Consider the following 19,000-nt stretch of genomic DNA (forward strand, 5'->3'; position numbering starts at 1 on the left):
TTGAGTTGATTTTTATTTAGTTTCTTTCCACCTAAATAAGGTATCATGGGCCTAACTGCTAAAAAAATGGCATGTTTCTTGCAGAAAAAATTGATAGCAAAAGCGTGGAAATTGAGTTGGGCTGCATGTTTGTGGTAGAATCGGTACAATTGATGGATGACTATTTGGATCTGGATGTGGCAGTAATTATGAAGTGTAAGCAATTTGCGATGGACTTCACCAAAATATGCTTTAAGCATTGCTTCCGCGAAGCAAACCAAGTTGCTGATTCTCTAGCCATTTTTTTAGTAGCCGATCTTCTAATTGTTGGAAGATTCGATCCCAGACTTTGCTTCTCGTCTCCTTATAAATGATATGACCATTATATGAGAAATATAGTCTATTACCCATCAAAGAAATGTACGATTCACACAAGCTATCATTTTTTAAATCGACAAAGCATGAAACTATATTATTATTATTAGTTTCCAAAAAAAATACAATTCAATCCCAATTTGAAGCAACAATTAAAAAACAAAATATTAAGAAACACTATACCTATTTGTTCTCTGATAAAGGTCCATCTATTTATGCGTTGGCATAGCTATTGTTTGTTGCTTCACTGTTAGTGAACTTCAAAATTTGTACCAAAATCGCTTACGTGGTTCCATGATAGTAACTTACATTTCTATAGCTTCCTAATCAGACATACATTATTGAATAAAAAATTATGCAATTGTTTTTAATAATTTTAAATTAAAATTTAATTGCCAATGGACTCTTTATATTATCACAACCTTTAAAGCACGCTTTGACGGCCTGACTTGATTAATAAAAAGACGGAGAGACCCGTGGCCACACACACCACTGACACTCTCATCTTCCTCCCTATCTCTCTCTCTCTCACACGGACAAAGTACAAGCTGCGCCTCCGCCTTCCCACTGCCTCCCGTCGCTGGCGCAGGGACCCTCCCCCTCCCTTGATGCGCGCTGCTTTGGCAGGGACCACCCCTCCCCTGCCTCCCAGTCCCCACCGCTGCTGAGACGCCGCCCTTCCCTTGCATCTCCACCTCCATCGATGGATGGAGGCGCACACTTCGGCTCCACCAGATCCTCGGTTGCGGACTCGACGCGAGCGATGGAGGGCTCTGCAGCGCCTAACTCCTCCTCCTGCGGGAAAAGACGCGGAATCGGAGCGAGCGCTGATGAGCGCCAGCGAGGACGCGCTGCTCCGGTGGGTTGGGCGTATCGCGAGCCTCACCGTGTGGCCAAGTACGACGTGCTCCAGAGTGGAGTGGTCGACGCCCTCCCCACCTCGCCCGTGTCTGGTATTTCGTCATCCGCCCTCTATTCGGTTCAGCTCTGTTCCGCTGTGTGCGCCTTGACGCCGCCGCCCTAGCCACAGCCCCACACCTCGCGCCACGGCCGCCACAATCCCATGGCTTGGCATAAGTGTGATCTAATAATTCAGAAATGTTTTTCTGTAATCAATTGCTCATGCAATTCTATAGGCTGTGGAAACTGCTCTTTTACACTGGTACAATTGCAGTGTTAAGCTGTAACTTATTTGTAGTTTATTCACAATGAGTACATAATATCTCTATATAATGCCACACCAAAAAGGCATATTTGATTAGTCTTGTTTGGTCGAACATTCTCACATGTAATTCTGGATGCTCTAGCTGATCTGTGTTGTCATTTATAACAAGATGCATTGTTGTATATCTGAACAGCAGGTTTAGTTCTGACAGAAAAAGCAATAGGGCAGGTACAACATGAAGTTAGGTTCTAGTGTTTTATATACAGTGCGGGTACATCTTCCTTGCTTAGTCTAATTGTGATTGTCAAGTATTCCTTGATTGCTGATTTTTTTTTTGTGAAATCTTCTTGTGCATATATGAAGGGAAGCAAGCTTGGATTCACTGAATGATGTGTACACACCAAGTGCGCCTCAGTTTCATAATAGCAAGCAACCCCATTCTGAGGTATGTTCTCTTCGCTTGCAGCCTTTTTAAGAGTTTGATCTCCTCTGATGGTGATGCTTGATAAGTGGTCTTTATCGATGTGCTGTCTCAGAAAAGCGCTTTCTCCAGCGATTGATAATTGTAGCTCTATATGCTTGTGTTGCTAACATTAGAAGCAACTGGACAACCATTTGGTTCATAAACTCAAACCATTGAACTTTAAAACATCACCTTCCGCATCTGGTGTGTATCATACAAGAAAACTTCGGCAAACCAACATTTAATTATTTAAACAGAAATTCACCTTGTTAAGCACAGAAGTGGCACTTGGGAGTATGCATTTGAGAAACATGCATGCATAGTACCCAATACCAATTGGCAGGCCAACATATAAGAACAAATTTTGCTTAATTGTGTTGCAGATATTTAGAGAAGCATGTATTGATTTTTATTGGCACAAAATGATTTGTCGTAGATTGTCATAGAGGTCCTTTCATTCAAATGGCCTAAAAGTAACATAAAAATTTGGTAATCCATTGGCACAAATGGACTGCATATAGTACTCTCAAGTCTGCAATACAATACCAATTGGCAGGCCAATATTCATAGAAGCATGTACTGAACTTAGGTTGTCGAAATTCAGAGAAGCATGTACTGGATTTAGCAAGTAGAAATTCAGAGAAGCATGAGTGAAAGAGCCGAGTCTACCTTTTCCTGGATGTTGTCTACCTTTTCTGCTCAGGGTCTTGTTGATCCAGAACTTGTTGACTATCTGACTTTCATGCTACAAAAGATAGACATCTCCTAAATTATGTTGCTAATTCTTTCGTTTACCCAAGTTGGATGTCAGTCCTCCCAATTATGCGCTTACTTATATAACAGAACATATCATTAGAGAAATGATCAGTGTCATGCATTCAGTTTAATGCAAAGCACATAAACTCTATATTATAGGCCATTTTATTTATTTCACTCGGTATATTAGGAAATAGGAGCACAATTGTAGTCATGTTATTTTTGTACTCTTTGTATTTCTGAATTTTGACCCAAATCTACCATGAGGAATCTGCCCATGAACATTGAATGATGTCCATCATTTTGGTCATTATTAATTTTGTTTTCGCAAGTGCAGGTTCTTCTGATCATGGCACTCTTAATAATTGAAGGGGAGAGTTGGTGTTCATGAAACCAGATTGCTTTGCTTGCTACAGAGTATGAGCCACCAAGATTTGTTTCCCGTGAGGCGTGAGCTGGCTTCCTACGCCCAGACGGTGGCTTGATGTTAAGGTAAAGAAAAATCTGATCAAAGTTAGTACCTGATCCAAGTTCGTTGGCTTGTGGTGAGGGCCTCAATGTGGCAACGGCGGCACCCTGTGCTCGCATCCGTGGGTCAGTAGGGAAGATCTGCAGGCGGCCACGGCGCCCTGCCCTGACGTTCGTGGGGCAGCAGAGGTGGAGCGGACGGTGGCGCCGGAAATCCTTGCTGGCATCCATGGGGCAGCAGAGGAGAGCGGCAAGCAGCGACAGCGGCCTGCGCTCGCGTCCTTGGGGCTGTAGAGGAGCGGACAGCGGCGGCTGAGTCCAGTGTTCGCGTCCATTGGGCAGCAGAAGAGGAGAGAATCGCGGCAACGTCGATTAGCGCTCGCGTCCATGGGGCAACAGCCAGCAGAGGAGGAGCGGCGGGCCGGTGGCGGGGATCCGCACTGGCGTCCGTGCGGCAGCAAAGGAGGACAGACAAATTGTGATTGTGAGGGCAGAGAAAATTACGGGATTGAAATCCCCTATCCCCGCTAATTGAGGACGAAGGGTTGCGGTGGGCAGTCTGCTCCGGCAGAACATTTCATCTGGATCGTTCATTTGTGTGGCAGACCCTTGATGTAATATGGACCGCTAGATGTGATTTAATTGGATTGATCGAACGCCTCTAGTAATCCTGTGTACACTTTATGGTGTGTCTGTAGGGGAAATCATGTTTGCTCTTTTAATAGTAGTATAGATATAGATATAGATTAGCCGCAGCCTATATAGGTGAATCCATGGAGGGTCATCATTGAATTGACTAGTTTTAGAAATAGTACTTTTTTTGCAGCTTAGCTCAATTTATGCATGGTTTCAGCTAATCAGCTTGGTTGCAAAAAAAAAGTTAAAAATATGTATGAATATACAGCCTAGAGTTGTAGGAGAGATAATATAATAGACTATATTATGGAATTTTCAAAGTATATATGCATTAAGGAGGGTGGAGTTAGGTCATTTTATTATTATCCAAATGGTACCTTCCGGTTCTTGTCTGGAATCCTGCAAACGGAAAGTAAACCAGAGAAAACTTTTGCAAAATTTATAGAAAGAAATCCTGCAAACTTTGCAGGTGTCTGGACCACCACCACGTATGCAAAATTTTCTTATAGAATTTTCCTTTCTTTTTATAAGTTTTATCACTTAACTGAGACTCGAACTGAAATCTAGCCACACCCTTTTTAGAAAGCACTTCAACATCAATTTTTGGACATCATGAATACTTTGTTGAATTAACTTTTCCAATATTTTTCACTTTTCAAAAAAAGGTAAATACTTTTAGAATTAAATGACAAATACATTAAAGTTACTAGGAACGAGTATATCTATTATTCTATGGTTGTGATGGTATGCCGTGGTTTGGTTTGGTTTCATACACTTGTTGTTTTCATGTTAAGTATGTACAACATTATTCTTTGGACGGGAGGATCAGGTTAATTGTTGAGAATATCATTCTTTAGACGGGAGCATCGCGTTAATTCTGAAAAGTATCATTGAGCGTTGGATGAGACAGTTATGTTAATTATGAAGAATATCATTCTTTGGGAAGGAGAGTATCATTATTTGAACGGAATGATTGCGTTAATCATGGAAAGTATTATCGAGCATCGGACGGGAGGATCACTAGAATAGGTATGTCCCTGTTGCAGCGCACCCACAATAAGTGCCTAAATGACCGCTTATGGTGGGGTCATGAACATAAAGAATACTTGAACATTCATTTTAGAGGCCATCAACATATTTTTCCTAAAGTATATATGCACATTTTGCCTACGTTGTAAATATATTTGTGATTCTAGGAAGACATCTGTCGCGAGTAGCCCCAACATTTTAATCAATATGCACAATTAAATCGAACAAATCTTGAGAGTTGTACAATCAAATTAAGGAAACAAAAAAAAACAATCATCACTTGCCTATGAAAATGGTTATTAATGTGAGTTTAAAAAAATGCTTATTGATGTTTTTTTTTCTTGTAGGAATTTTTACAATATATTCTTATTTTTACAGAATAAAACCATCTTTTTAGTATAAAAGTAAAATCAAATGACATACTATACGTTAGGGGCCACGTAATGACCTGCCAGGCGGCAAGCCGCATGTCGCCTGCAAATAGGCAACAGGCCAATACAAGCCCAAACAATTCAGCAAGCAAGCCGAATACAAGCCCAAATCGGGGTCCGGCCGCACGGCGCTATAATAAATTGCTCGTGCTTAAAGGAAAAAAAAAATCAAAATCAATTGCTCGTCGTCTCGATCTGAGAGGTGCCCCGAATCCGACCTGTGCCAGCTATCATGGAGGATACCACTGCTACACACCGCTATCCCGCCTGGGTTCTCCTCGAGGAGGATGCCCGCTACGACGACAGCGAGAACGCCACCACCGCGGAAGCCAGGACGAGGGCCGGCCACGTCGTCAGGATGACCTTCTTTCTCGCGGACCCGCCGGTCGTCTCCTACTTCTGCGTCCACGGCAGCCCCGAACTCAAGCGCGGGGACTACTCCCTTGAGCCCCGGGTGGTTTTCTCGGAGAAACACCTCGTCCTCCTCCGCTTCGCCATCGGCCCCCGTAGCACCGTGCACAACGGCAATCTCTCCGAATACTTCGCCTACAGGGCCAGCCATGACAAGCCTTCGCTTAGGCGGATCCCGACCGCCACTCGCCGGCCGGACAAGGCTAGATCGTATCCTGCCATCTTGCCGTTCGCCGACGACGATGACAACTTCCTCGTCGCCGATCTTGCCCTGACACCGACCTTGGGGGACTATGTCCTCCACACCTTCTCGTCCAAGACGAACAAGTGGATCGCCAAGCCGCTGCAGCTGCAGGCATCTCCGGCCGTGATCGGCGACCTGCCCAGCCTACCCCACAAGGTGATCGCGCTTGGAGCTGACACCATAGGCTGGATCGACCTCTGGCGAGGCATCGTCGTCTGCAACGTGTTCGACCCGGACCCCGTTCTCCGCTTCATCCCGCTGCCCAAGCCCGGGTTCAACTTGCTGCGGGAAGGTGACCCGCGGCCATGTCGTGACGTCGCCTTCCACGATGGTTTTATCAAGTTCGTCGAGGTGGAGCATTTCGAAAGACCCGCTAGTCCTGACAGCGACGACGAGACGAATTTCAAGACGACCGCTGATCTTGACGACGAAGATGTCATCAATGATTCGCAGCTCTACTTCAAGAACTATGGCCATCTAGTGGAAGATGAACCCAGTTATGTCTCTGATGGCTGGAAGATACGGACATGTCACAGGCATGCTTCTTGGGACCATTGGCGCAAGGGTCACAGCGTCCATGTCGACGACATCTCGGTCAACAACCCGATGCACCATATGGTGCTGCCTGGGCTGTGGGATGGTGGCGCGCGAAAATACACACTGAGGAGTCTGACGACAGTTTGCCCGACACTCACGATCCATGGTGGGGATGTTGTTTACCTTATTCCTATGGTGGAGGTTGGCAAGGGCTGCCTGCTTGGTGTCCACCTTGGCAGGAAGACGGTGGAATTAGTTGAACCATTTTCTGATGGGAGATTTGGTTTGCACCTTGCCCTTGCATGTACATTCTCCGGCTATCTCAATACAACTCCAAGGCATGTTTTTTCTTCTGACTTTGTTCGTCTATTTTCTGTTCCCTGAACGGCTGAACATATGTACACAGTGAAACGAATCTGTCAAACTAATTGTATGCTTTGCCCGACAGCATTTGACATCTTTGCTTTCTGATGCAGCTAGCTTCAACTAAGTGGAGTACCTGTTCCTTTGGTTTTCTTTTTCTTTAATCTACTAGTCAGCACTGTACACTCTGTAGAGTTTTCTCGTACTAGTTTCTAGAGTTTTCTGTAACCTTATTTTGTAAGTCCCCCCTAGTGACTAGAGGGAGAACAGGGTACTAGATGAACCACTTTCTTTGGAAAAGACCAGAGGGTCAGCTCGTAGCAACCCAGCCAACTTTCCCTGAGATTTGCTCGTTTGCCTCTTTGTCTTCTGATCTACAAGCCGATTCTACTCATCCCCCTGCATCAGTTGGTATTCAGAGCCCAGGTTCGAGTCCATGGCGGGTGGTGGTCGGAGAAATCGGAGCCGAGCCGGGCGGCCGGCGGCGGCTCGGGTTGATGCCGCAGATCTGGACGAGGAGTCCGGAGACGGAGCTATTCCCAGGTACCGGAACCTGCAGGACGTCGATGCCAATTTGGTGGATCAGAACCAAGAGTTGAGACGGCAAGTTCAGGCCCTAGCGCAGCAAATGGCGGCCGTGCAGACGCAGATGGCTCAGATTGCTGTTGCTGTGCAACGGAGGGATATGCCAGAAGACCAGGGCAGTGAGGATGATTCGTCTGACAGCGACGGCTCTCCCGCAAGCTCCCTGAGGCGTCCTGAAGTTAACCCCTTTCAAGCCAGACAGCGACACGGACGGAATCGTGCTACTGCTGAGCGCGAGCACCGCAGGCGGCGCTGCTTTGGCGTTAAGTTGCCGGAGTTCTCGGGAGGGCTCTCTCCTGAGGATTTTATTGATTGGATAGATGAAGTTGAGCGTGTCTTTGAATATGCGGAGGTGCCAGAGGAGGAGCGTGTTCCTGCAGTTGCAATGCGACTGAAAGGGCGTGCATCTGTTTGGTGGAAAAATCTAGAGCAGAGTCGTAGAGTTCGGGGCAAGCGAAAGATTGATTCCTGGTTTGCCATGAAGGAGAAGATGCAGAGAGAGTTTCTTCCATTTAATTATGAAGAATCATTATTCAGGCAACTCCAAAATCTACGACAAGGCACAAAAAGTGTGGACGAGTATACAAATGAATTCTATCAACTAGTATCACGCAACAATTTGAGTGATTCCAAGAGTCAACTGGTGGCAAGGTATGTTGGTGGTTTACGTCAATCAATCCAAGATGTGTTGTCCTTGCATATGAATTTTACAGTGTCAGAGGCATACCAGCGAGCCATCGCTGTGGAAAAACAGCAACAACGACCAGTGCGCACAAACAACGCTCAGTTCCGACCACGATCTAATAATTCTGCACCAACAAGGGCGGCGAGCAGAAGCGACCCAGGGCCAACAAGATCTGCCCCATTGCCTAAAGGTGTCGGGGATAAGTCCAAGTCAGCAACAGCAAGAGGTACTTGTTTTAAATGTGGTTCTTCAGAACATTTACAAAGAGATTGCCCAAGGAACATCGGCAGGGATGGTAAAGGATTAGTAGGTGACTATGATGAAGAGACAGAGCATCGAGGTGAACCTACATATGATAATTATGATGATAATGATGAGGTTGAGCTGGATGGAGATACAGGGGACATGTTAGTAATGGAGCGAGCTTTGATGATACCTCCAAAAGACGAAGATTGGCGAAGACGGAGCTTGTTCCACACGCGCTGCACTATAGGTGGAAAAGTATGTCATGTTATTATTGATAATGGCAGCTGGGAAAATACTATATCAGAGGAGGCAGTAAATAAACTTGGGCTTAAGAAGGAAAATCATCCTTGTCCTTATAACATGCGCTGGTTCAAATCTGACAAGGTATCGAAGGTAAAATTTCGGTGTTTGGTGTCTTTCTCCGTTGGCAATAAATTCTTTGATGAGGTAGAATGTGATGTTGTTGATATGGATGTTAGCCACCTAATTCTGGGAAGACCTTGGCAGTATGACCGCCATGCTGTACATGATGGCCGTAAGCACACATATACTGTCATGAAAGATGGCCAAAAATTTGTGTTTAACCCAGTGAAAGAGGATGAGTTAGTCAAATCCAAGAGTTATGAATCATCATGCACCACAAGTCTCATATCTTGTAAGAAATTTATGCGTGAAGCAATAGAAGGAGGCGTATATCTGCTACTGCTTTCAGAGCAGAAGAGTGAAGTTGGCATACCAAAGGAGGCACATGACTTATTGGAAGAATTTTCACATGTCTTTCCAAAAGAGCTTCCTTCTGTATTACCTCCCATGCGAGACATTCAACATCAGATTGATTTAGTACCAGGAGCTAGTTTGCCAAATCGCCCGGCTTATCGAATGAATCCCCAAGAGTATGAGGAACTAAATCGTCAAGTGCAAGAACTATTAGATAAAGGTTTTATTCAACCTAGCCTAAGCCCATGTGCTGTCCCTGCACTCCTGACACCAAAAAAAGATGGTTCATGGCGCATGTGTGTTGATTCTCGAGCAATAAATAAGATAACGATTAAGTATCGATTTCCTATACCTCGACTCGATGATATGTTGGATAATTTAGCAGGGGCAGTGGTATTTTCAAAGATTGATCTCAAGAGTGGGTACCACCAATTAAGGATCCGTCCAGGAGATGAGTGGAAGACGGCTTTCAAGACAAGAGATGGGCTTGGTTAGTAATGCCTTTCGGTCTTTCTAATGCTCCAAGTACATTTATGAGGTTGATGAATCATGTATTACGACCTTTTATTGGAAAGTTTGTTGTCGTATATTTTGATGACATACTAGTATATAGCAGTAGCATGGAAGACCACCTGCAGCACTTGAGAGAAGTGTTATGCGCTTTACGGCGTGAGCAGTTGTATGCTAATCCAAAGAAGTGTGAGTTGTTGGTCTCTTCAGTCAATTTCTTGGGGTTTATTGTGTCTGGAAGAGGCTTACAAGTTGATCCAAGCAAGGTTGAAGCAATTCTTAGTTGGCCAGCTCCACGCACATTAACTGAAGCTCGTAGCTTTCATGGGCTTGCTTCTTTTTATAGACGCTTTATTCGCAACTTCAGCACAATCATGGCACCTTTCACTGATTGCATGAAACGAGGTGGAGCTTTTGTATTAACGGAAGAAGCGAGGCAAGCTTTCGAGGAGATTAAGGCCAAAGTGGCATCTACTGATTGTCTAGCCTTGCCGGATTTTAACAAGTTGTTTGAAGTGGATTGTGATGCATCAGGAAAAGGAATTGGTGCTGTTCTTAGTCAAGAATCTCGTCCTGTGTCTTTCTTCAGTGAGAAACTGACATGTGCACAACTACACTATTCAACTTATGAAGCTGAGTTGTATGCAGTGGTTCGAGCATTGCAACACTGGAGGCATTACCTACTACATCAAGAGTTTATTTTGTATAGTGATCATGAAGCACTAAAATACATCCGAAATCAGCCAAACCTGAACCGTAAACATGCACGGTGGGCAAGCTTTTTGGAAGAGTATAATTTTGTACTCAAGCACAAATCTGGAGCACAAAACAGGGTAGCTGATGCACTGAGCCGCAGAGCACAATGCCTAAGCATGATGAGGGTTCAAGTTGTTGGTTTTGACAGTATTCCGGAGCTCTATACTACTGATCCCTTTTTCAACAAGATTTATGAGGCTGCTCAAGAAAGAAACTCTGCTGAATATACCATCCATGAAGGATTTCTTTTTCGTGGGGTTCAACTCTGCATTCCAAACAGCTCTGTACGTGATCTGATCATAAAGGAGATTCACAATGAAGGGCATCGAGGCCGAGACAAATCTGTAGAACTATTGCTGAAACAGTATTTTTGGCCCCATGCTCGACGAGATATGGAAAGGTTCGTGAAGAGATGTCATGTCTGTCAAGTTTCAAAAGGTACAACTACGAATGCAGGTTTGTATATGCCCTTACCTGTACCTGATGCACCATGGATAGATATAAGTATGGATTTTGTTCTAGGTCTCCCACAAACACAGCGTCGAGTGGACTCCATCTTTGTCGTGGTAGACAGATTCAGCAAAATGGCGCACTTCATAGCCTGCCGCAAGACATCTGATGCTAGTCAAATTTCTGTTTTGTTCTTTCGAGAAATAGTGTGGTTGCATGGTGTGCCAAGGAGTATCACCTCTGACCGAGACACCAAGTTCATGTCTCATTTTTGGCGATCGTTGTGGAGACAAATGGGAACTACTTTGAATTTCAGCACGGCTTATCATCCACAGAGTCAAACTGAAGTGGTAAATAGAAGCTTAGGGAAGATGTTACGAGCTCTTGTAGGCGACAAGCCGAAACAATGGGACACAATTCTACCACATGCTGAGTTTGCCTTCAATAGAACACCGAATCGTTCTACTGGACTATGCCCCTTTGAGATAATTTATGGTAGAGTCCCCAACGGAGTTCTAGAACTAGCACCTATACCTGCCGTTGGAAAGAAAATTTTGAAAGCAGAGAATATGGTAGAAGAGATGGGCTCAATTTATAAACTTGTACATCAACGAATACAAGAAAGCAATGCTAAATATAAGGCTGCAGCTGACCAACACCGTCGTCAGGTCGTGTTTGGAGAAGGAGATTTGGTATGGGCTATCCTCACCAAAGATCGTTTTCCCGCTGGAGAATACAATAAGTTAAGCCAGAGGAAAATAGGACCGTGCAACGTGATAAAAAGGGTTAATAACAACGCGTATAAACTGGAGCTACCTAGCCATCTACGCACTTCTGATGTGTTCAATGTTAGGCATCTTGTGCCATATCATCAGGAAACATCTGAAGTTCAGGTTTAAACTCGAGGACGAGTTCTTTGCAGGCCTGGGGAGGATGATGCAGCTAGCTTCAACTAAGTGGAGTACCTGTTCCTTTGGTTTTCTTTTTCTTTAATCTACTAGTCAGCACTGTACACTCTGTAGAGTTTTCTCGTACTAGTTTCTAGAGTTCTCTGTAACCTTATTTTGTAAGTCCCCCCTAGTGACTAGAGGGAGAACAGAGTACTAGATGAACCACTTTCCCCTTGTAATGGAAAAGACCAGAGGGTCAGCTCGTAGCAACCCAGCCAGCTTTCCCTGAGATTTGCTCGTTTGCCTCTTTGTCTTCTGATCTACAAGCCGATTCTACTCATCCCCCTGCATCACTTTCTTAATAATTGCTTCAGGCCATGTGCGCTCGAGGACGGCTGTGATCAGAATTATCGGCTGAATGTTCATCTTACATCGAAGCATATATCAGAGTGTAGTACTCAAGATGATCAGGTATGCCGCAGCCCACCTTTCAAGTTGTGTATGTGTCTGGTTTTTTAGCTGTAATATATTTTTTAATTATGTCTTTACGGCCGGCAACCCAGCAAGACATGCAGGCTGTAGATGGTTACGAAAGGAGTTCTGCTCAACACCATGATTACATACACCCAAGCTACAACATGTACCCTTCCCATGCCGCAACACAATTTCCCTCCACCAGGGCCAGGTAAGAACGTTGCCCACGCTTGTGAGTTGCAACATGGTGTTTTTCTCTCTTTCTTGGATGTGATGTACATTGTGACTTACCAACATTGCTTTGTTGATTGAAGGATATGTTGTGAACGCCCATCCGACGTACCCGGTGCTGCACCATGACACCCATGGCCAACTATGGCTCTCGACGCCGCTGGATAACCGCTTCCACCCGCACTTGTCTCCGGTGCCAACGTACCCGTCTATGCCCTCCAACACAATGATGCCTACGATGCCGCTGGATGGTCGCTTCCATGCACAACTGCCTCCTTCGTTGTCGGCTTACCTGGATGCACCCTTCGACCCAAGGACGCATCCAGTGTGGACACGAGGACCCACATATGTACCCTTCGCATAACCACAGTCGTCCTCGCCTCCTGCAAGGCATGCTAATGGTTTTTATTAACATTTTGTAACTACTGATATCCGAGACAATTGATCGACAATCAATCTCCTATACAAATTTAGCATATAGATTCATAGCAATGAATATACGAGTAGTTCACCACAAGGAATATGTTGATTTGCGATTAAAATATAATGACAATGACCAAACTAACCATAAGTCTGGGAACATTTTCTATGAGATTGTCATCGAATGTTCGAACCCTGCAAGTTTATTGAAGATTTGTTATAAATTATATGTTTCCATTGCACGATATCATCATATGTATCTGCTTTTATGGCCTTACTTTTAGTCCATTTTGACCAAATTATATCATCATAATTTGTAATGATAACAACGACATAGATCTTGTCGATGGAGCTGACTGGGCGATAGCTCGACATTTCCTCCTAGGTGTTTGTGTTGGGGAACGTTGCAGAAAATTAAAATTTTTCCTACGGTTTCACCAAGATCCATCTATGAGTTCATCTAAGCAACGAGTCACGGGAGAGAGATTGTATCTACATACCACTTTGTAGATCGCGTGCGGAAGCGTTCAAGGGAACGTGGATGATGGAGTCGTACTCGCCGTGATCCAAATCACCGATGACCAAGTGCTGAACGGACAGCACCTCCGTGTTCAACACACGTATGGAACGGACGACGTCTCCTCCTTCTTGATCCAGCAAGGGGGAAGGAGAGGTTAAGGAAGAAGGCTCCAGCAGCAGCACGACGGCGTGGTGTTGGTGGAGAGGCAGTACTCCGACAGGGCTTCGCCAAGCACTTAACGGAGGAGGAGAGGTATTGGGGAGGGGAGGGGCTGCGCCTTGGATCAGGTGTTCAGCCCTCCCCTCGCCCCTCTATTTATAGGGGAAGGGGGAAGGGGGCCGGCCCCCTCTAGATGAGATCTAGAGGGGGGGGGGGGGCGGCCAGGGAGGGGGGCTTGCCCCCCAAGCAAGGGGGGCGCCCCCACTAGGGTCCCCCCCCAACCCTAGGCGCATGGGCCCAAGGGGGGGGCGCCCAGCCCACCAGGGGCTGGTTCCCTGCCCCTTGCGGCCCATGTGGCCCTCCGAGAGGGGTGGCCCCTCCCGGTGGACCCCCGGAACCCCTCCGGTGGTCCCGGTACAATACCAATATGCCCCCGAAACTTTCCGGTGTCCGCATGACAACTTCCCATATATAAATCTTCACCTTCGGACCATTCCGGAACTCCTCGTGACGTCCGGGATCTCATCCGGGACTCCGAACAACATTCGGTAATCACATACAAGTCTTCCTAATAACCCTAGCGTCACCGAACCTTAAGTGTGTAGACCCTACGGGTTCGGGAGACATGCAGACATGACCGAGACGGCTCTCCGGTCAATAACCAACAGCGGGATCTGGATACCCATGTTGGCTCCCACATGCTCCTCGATGATGTCATCGGATGAACCACGATGTCGAGGATTCAACCCCGTGTACTATTCCCTTTGTCAGACGGTACGTTACTTGCCCGAGATTCGATCGTCGGTATCCCAATACCTCGTTCAGTCTCGTTACCGGCAAGTCACTTTACTCGTACCGTAATGCATGATCCCGTGACCAGACACTTGGTCACTTTGAGCTCATTATGATGATGCACTACCGAGTGGGCCCAGTGATACCTCTCCGTCATACGGAGTGACAAATCCCAGTCTCGATCCGTGTCAACCCAACAGACACTTTCGGAGATACCTGTAGTGCACCTTTATAGTCACCCAGTTACGTTGTGACGTTTGGTACACCCAAAGCACTCCTACGGCATCCGGGAGTTACACGATCTCATGGTCTAAGGAAGAGACACTTGACATTTGGAAAAGCTCTAGCAAAACGAACTACACGATCTTGTGCTATGCTTAGGATTGGGTCTTGTCCATCACATCATTCTCCTAATGATGTGATCCCGTTGTCAACGACATCTAATGTCCATAGTCAAGAAACCATGACTATCTGTTGACCAACGAGCTAGTCAACTAGAGGCTTACTAGGGACGTATTGTGATCTATGTATTCACACGTGTATTACGATTTCCGGATAATACAATCATAGCATGAATAAAAGACAATTATCATGAACAAGGAAATATAATAATAATCCTTTTATTATTGCCTCTAGGGCATATTTCCAACAGTCTCCCACTTGCACTAGAGTGAATAATCTAGTTACATTGTGATGAATCGAACACCCATAGAGTTCTGGTGTTGATCATCTTTTGTTCGCGGAAGAGGTTTAGTCAACGGATCTACGACATTCAGATCCGTATGTACTTTGCAAATTTCTATGTCTCCATCTTGAACATTTTCACGGATGGAGTTGAAACGACGCTTGATGTGCCTGGTCTTCTTGTGAAACCTGGGCTCCTTGGCAAGGGCAATAGCTCCAGTGTTGTCACAGAAGAGTTTGATCGGCCCCGACGCATTGGGTATGACTCCTAGGTCGGTGATGAACTCCTTCACCCATATTGCTTCATGTGCTGCCTCCGAGGCTGCCATGTACTCCGCTTCACATGTAGATCCCGCCACGACGCTCTGCTTGCAGCTGCACCAGCTTACTGCTCCACCATTCAACATATACACGTATCCGGTTTGTGACTTGGAGTCATCCAGATCTGTGTCGAAGCTAGCGTCTACGTAACCCTTTACGACGAGCTCTTCGTCACCTCCATAAACGAGAAACATGTCCTTTGTCCTTTTCAGGTACTTCAGGATATTCTTGACCGCTGTCCAGTGTTCCTTGCCGGGATTACTTTGGTACCTTCCTACCAAACTTACGGCAAGGTTTACATCAGGTCTGGTACACAGCATGGCATACATAATAGATCCTATGGCTGAGGCATAGGGGATGACACTCATCTCTTCTTTATCTTTTGCCGTGGTCGGACATTGAGCCGTGCTCAATTTCACACCTTGCAATACAGGCAAGAACCCTTTCTTGGACTGATCCATTTTGAACTTCTTCAAAATCTTATCAAGGTATGTGCTTTGTGAAAGACCTATGAGGCGTCTCGATCTATCCCTATAGATCTTGATGCCTAATATGTAAGCAGCTTCTCCAAGGTCCTTCATTGAAAAACACTTATTCAAGTAGGCCTTAATGCTGTCCAAGAATTCTATATCATTTCCCATCAAAAGTATGTCATCTACATATAATATGAGAAATGCTACAGAGCTCCCACTCACTTTCTTGTAAACGCAGGCTTCTCCATAAGTCTGCATAAACCCAAACGCTTTGATCATCTCATCAAAGCGAATGTTCCAACTCCGAGATGCTTGCACCAGCCCATAAATGGATCGCTGGAGCTTGCATACTTTGTTAGCATTCTTAGGATCGACAAAACCTTCCGGCTGCATCATATACAGCTCTTCCTTAAGATAACCGTTAAGGAATGCCGTTTTGACGTCCATCTGCCATATCTCATAATCATAGTATGCGGCAATTGCTAACATGATTCGGACGGACTTAAGCTTCGCTACGGGAGAGAAAGTCTCATCGTAGTCAATCCCTTGAACTTGCCGATAACCCTTAGCGACAAGTCGAGCTTTATAGATGGTGACATTACCATCCGCGTCCGTCTTCTTCTTAAAGATCCATTTGTTTTCTATCGCTCGCCGATCATCGGGCAAGTCAGTCAAAGTCCATACTTTGTTTTCATACATGGATTCTATCTCGGATTGCATGGCTTCTAGCCATTTGTTGGAATCTGGGCCCGCCATCGCTTCTTCATAGTTCGAAGGTTCACCGTTGTCTAACAACATGATTTCCAGGACAGGGTTGCCATACCACTCTGGTGTGGAACGTGTCCTTGTGGACCTACGAAGTTCAGTAGCAACTTGATCCGAAGTACCTTGATCATCATCATTAATTTCCTCTCCAGTCGGTGTAGGCACCACAGGAACATTTTCCTGAGCTGCACTACTTTCCGGTTCAAGAGGTAGTACTTCATCGAGTTCTACTTTCCTCCCACTTACTCCTTTCGAGAGAAACTCTTTTTCCAGAAAGGATCCGTTCTTGGCAACAAAGATCTTGCCTTCGGATCTAAGGTAGAAGGTATACCCAATGGTTTCCTTAGGGTATCCTATGAAGACGCATTTTTCCGACTTGGGTTCGAGCTTTTCAGGTTGAAGTTTCTTGACATAAGCATCGCATCCCCAAACTTTTAGAAACGACAACTTAGGTTTCTTCCCAAACCATAATTCATACGGTGTCGTCTCAACGGATTTAGACGGTGCCCTATTTAAAGTGAATGTAGCTGTCTCTAGAGCGTATCCCCAAAATGATAGCGGTAAATCGGTAAGAGACATCATAGATCGCACCATATCCAATAGAGTGCGATTACGACGTTCGGACACACCGTTACGCTGAGGTGTTCCAGGCGGCGTGAGTTGTGAAACGATTCCACATTTTCTTAAGTGTGTACCAAATTCGTGACTTAAATATTCTCCTCCACGATCCGATCGTAAGAATTTTATCTTTCGGTCACGTTGATTCTCTACTTCATTCTGAAATTCCTTGAACTTTTCAAAGGTCTCAGACTTGTGTTTCATCAAGTAGACATACCCATATCTACTTAAGTCATCAGTGAGAGTGAGAACATAACGATATCCTCCGCGAGCCTCAACGCTCATTGGACCACACACATCAGTATGTATGATTTCCAATAAGTTGGTTGCTCGCTCCATTGTTCCGGAGAACGGAGTCTTGGTCATTTTGCCCATGAGGCATGGTTCGCATGTGTCAAATGATTCATAATCGAGAGACTCTAAAAGTCCATCAGCATGGAGCTTCTTCATGCGCTTGACACCAATGTGACCAAGGCGGCAGTGCCACAAGTATGTGGGACTATCGTTATCAACTTTACATCTTTTGGTATTCACACTATGAATATGTGTAACATTACGTTCGAGATTCATTAAGAATAAACCATTGACCATCGGGGCATGACCATAAAACATATCTCTCATATAAATAGAACAACCATTATTCTCGGATTTAAATGAGTAGCCATCTCGCATCAAACGAGATCCAGATACAATGTTCATGCTCAAACTTGGCACTAAATAACAATTATTGAGGTTTAAAACTAATCCCGTAGGTAAATGTAGAGGTAGCGTGCCGACGGCGATCACATCGACCTTGGAACCATTCCCGACGCGCATCGTCACCTCGTCCTTCGCCAGTCTCCGCTTATTCCGCAGCTCCTGCTGTGAGTTACAAATATGAGCAACGGCACCGGTATCAAATACCCAGGAGTTACTACGAGTGCTGGTAAGGTACACATCAATTACATGTATATCACATATACCTTTAGTGTTGTCGGCCTTCTTGTCCGCTAAGTATTTGGGGCAGTTCCGCTTCCAGTGACCCTTCCCTTTGCAATAAAAGCACTCAGTCTCAGGCTTGGGTCCATTCTTTGACTTCTTCCCGGCAACTGGCTTACCGGGCGCGGCAACATCTTTGCCATCCTTCTTGAAGTTCTTCTTACCCTTGCCCTTCTTGAACTTAGTGGTCTTATTGACCATCAACACTTGATGTTCTTTCTTGATTTCAACCTCTGCTGACTTCAGCATTGAAAATACTTCAGGAATGGTCTTCACCATCCCCTGCATATTGTAGTTCAGCACAAAGCTCTTGTAGCTTGGTGGGAGCGACTGAAGGATTCTGTCAATGACCGCCTCGTCCGGGAGGTTGATCTCCAGCTGGGACAGGCGGTTGTGCAACCCAGACATTTTGAGTATGTGCTCACTGACAGAACTGTTTTCCTCCATCTTACAACTATAGAACTTGTCGGAGACTTCATATCTCTCGACCCGGGCATGAGCTTGGAAAACCATTTTCAGCTCCTCGAACATCTCATATGCTCCGTGTTTCTCAAAACGCTTTTGGAGCCCCGGTTCTAAGCTGTAAAGCATGCCGCACTGAACGAGGGAGTAATCATCAGCACGTGATTGCCAAGTGTTCATAACGTCTTGGTTCTCTGGGATGGGTGCTTCACCTAGCGGTGCATCTAGGACATAATCTTTCTTGGCTGCTATGAGGATGATCCTCAGGTTCCGGACCCAGTCCGAATAGTTGCTGCCATCATCTTTCAGCTTGGTTTTCTCTAGGAACGCGTTGAAGTTCATGTTGACATGAGCGTTGGCCATTTGATCTACAAGACATATTTTGCAAAGGTTTTAGACTAAGTTCA

The 19,000-nt window shown here is 45.4% G+C and overlaps 1 long non-coding RNA gene across 1 annotated transcript; it reads left to right on the forward strand.

Moving 5' to 3' along the window:
- Positions 1-190: 190 nt before the first annotated feature.
- On the forward strand, positions 191-4,015 carry LOC123093312 (uncharacterized). Its single transcript, XR_006445239.1, has 2 exons — positions 191-1,964; positions 3,076-4,015. It is a non-coding gene; the product is annotated as an uncharacterized lncRNA (long non-coding RNA).
- Positions 4,016-19,000: the final 14,985 nt, after the last annotated feature.

This window comes from Triticum aestivum, chromosome 4B (assembly GCF_018294505.1).
Source record: "Triticum aestivum cultivar Chinese Spring chromosome 4B, IWGSC CS RefSeq v2.1, whole genome shotgun sequence".
NCBI lineage: Eukaryota > Viridiplantae > Streptophyta > Magnoliopsida > Poales > Poaceae > Triticum > Triticum aestivum.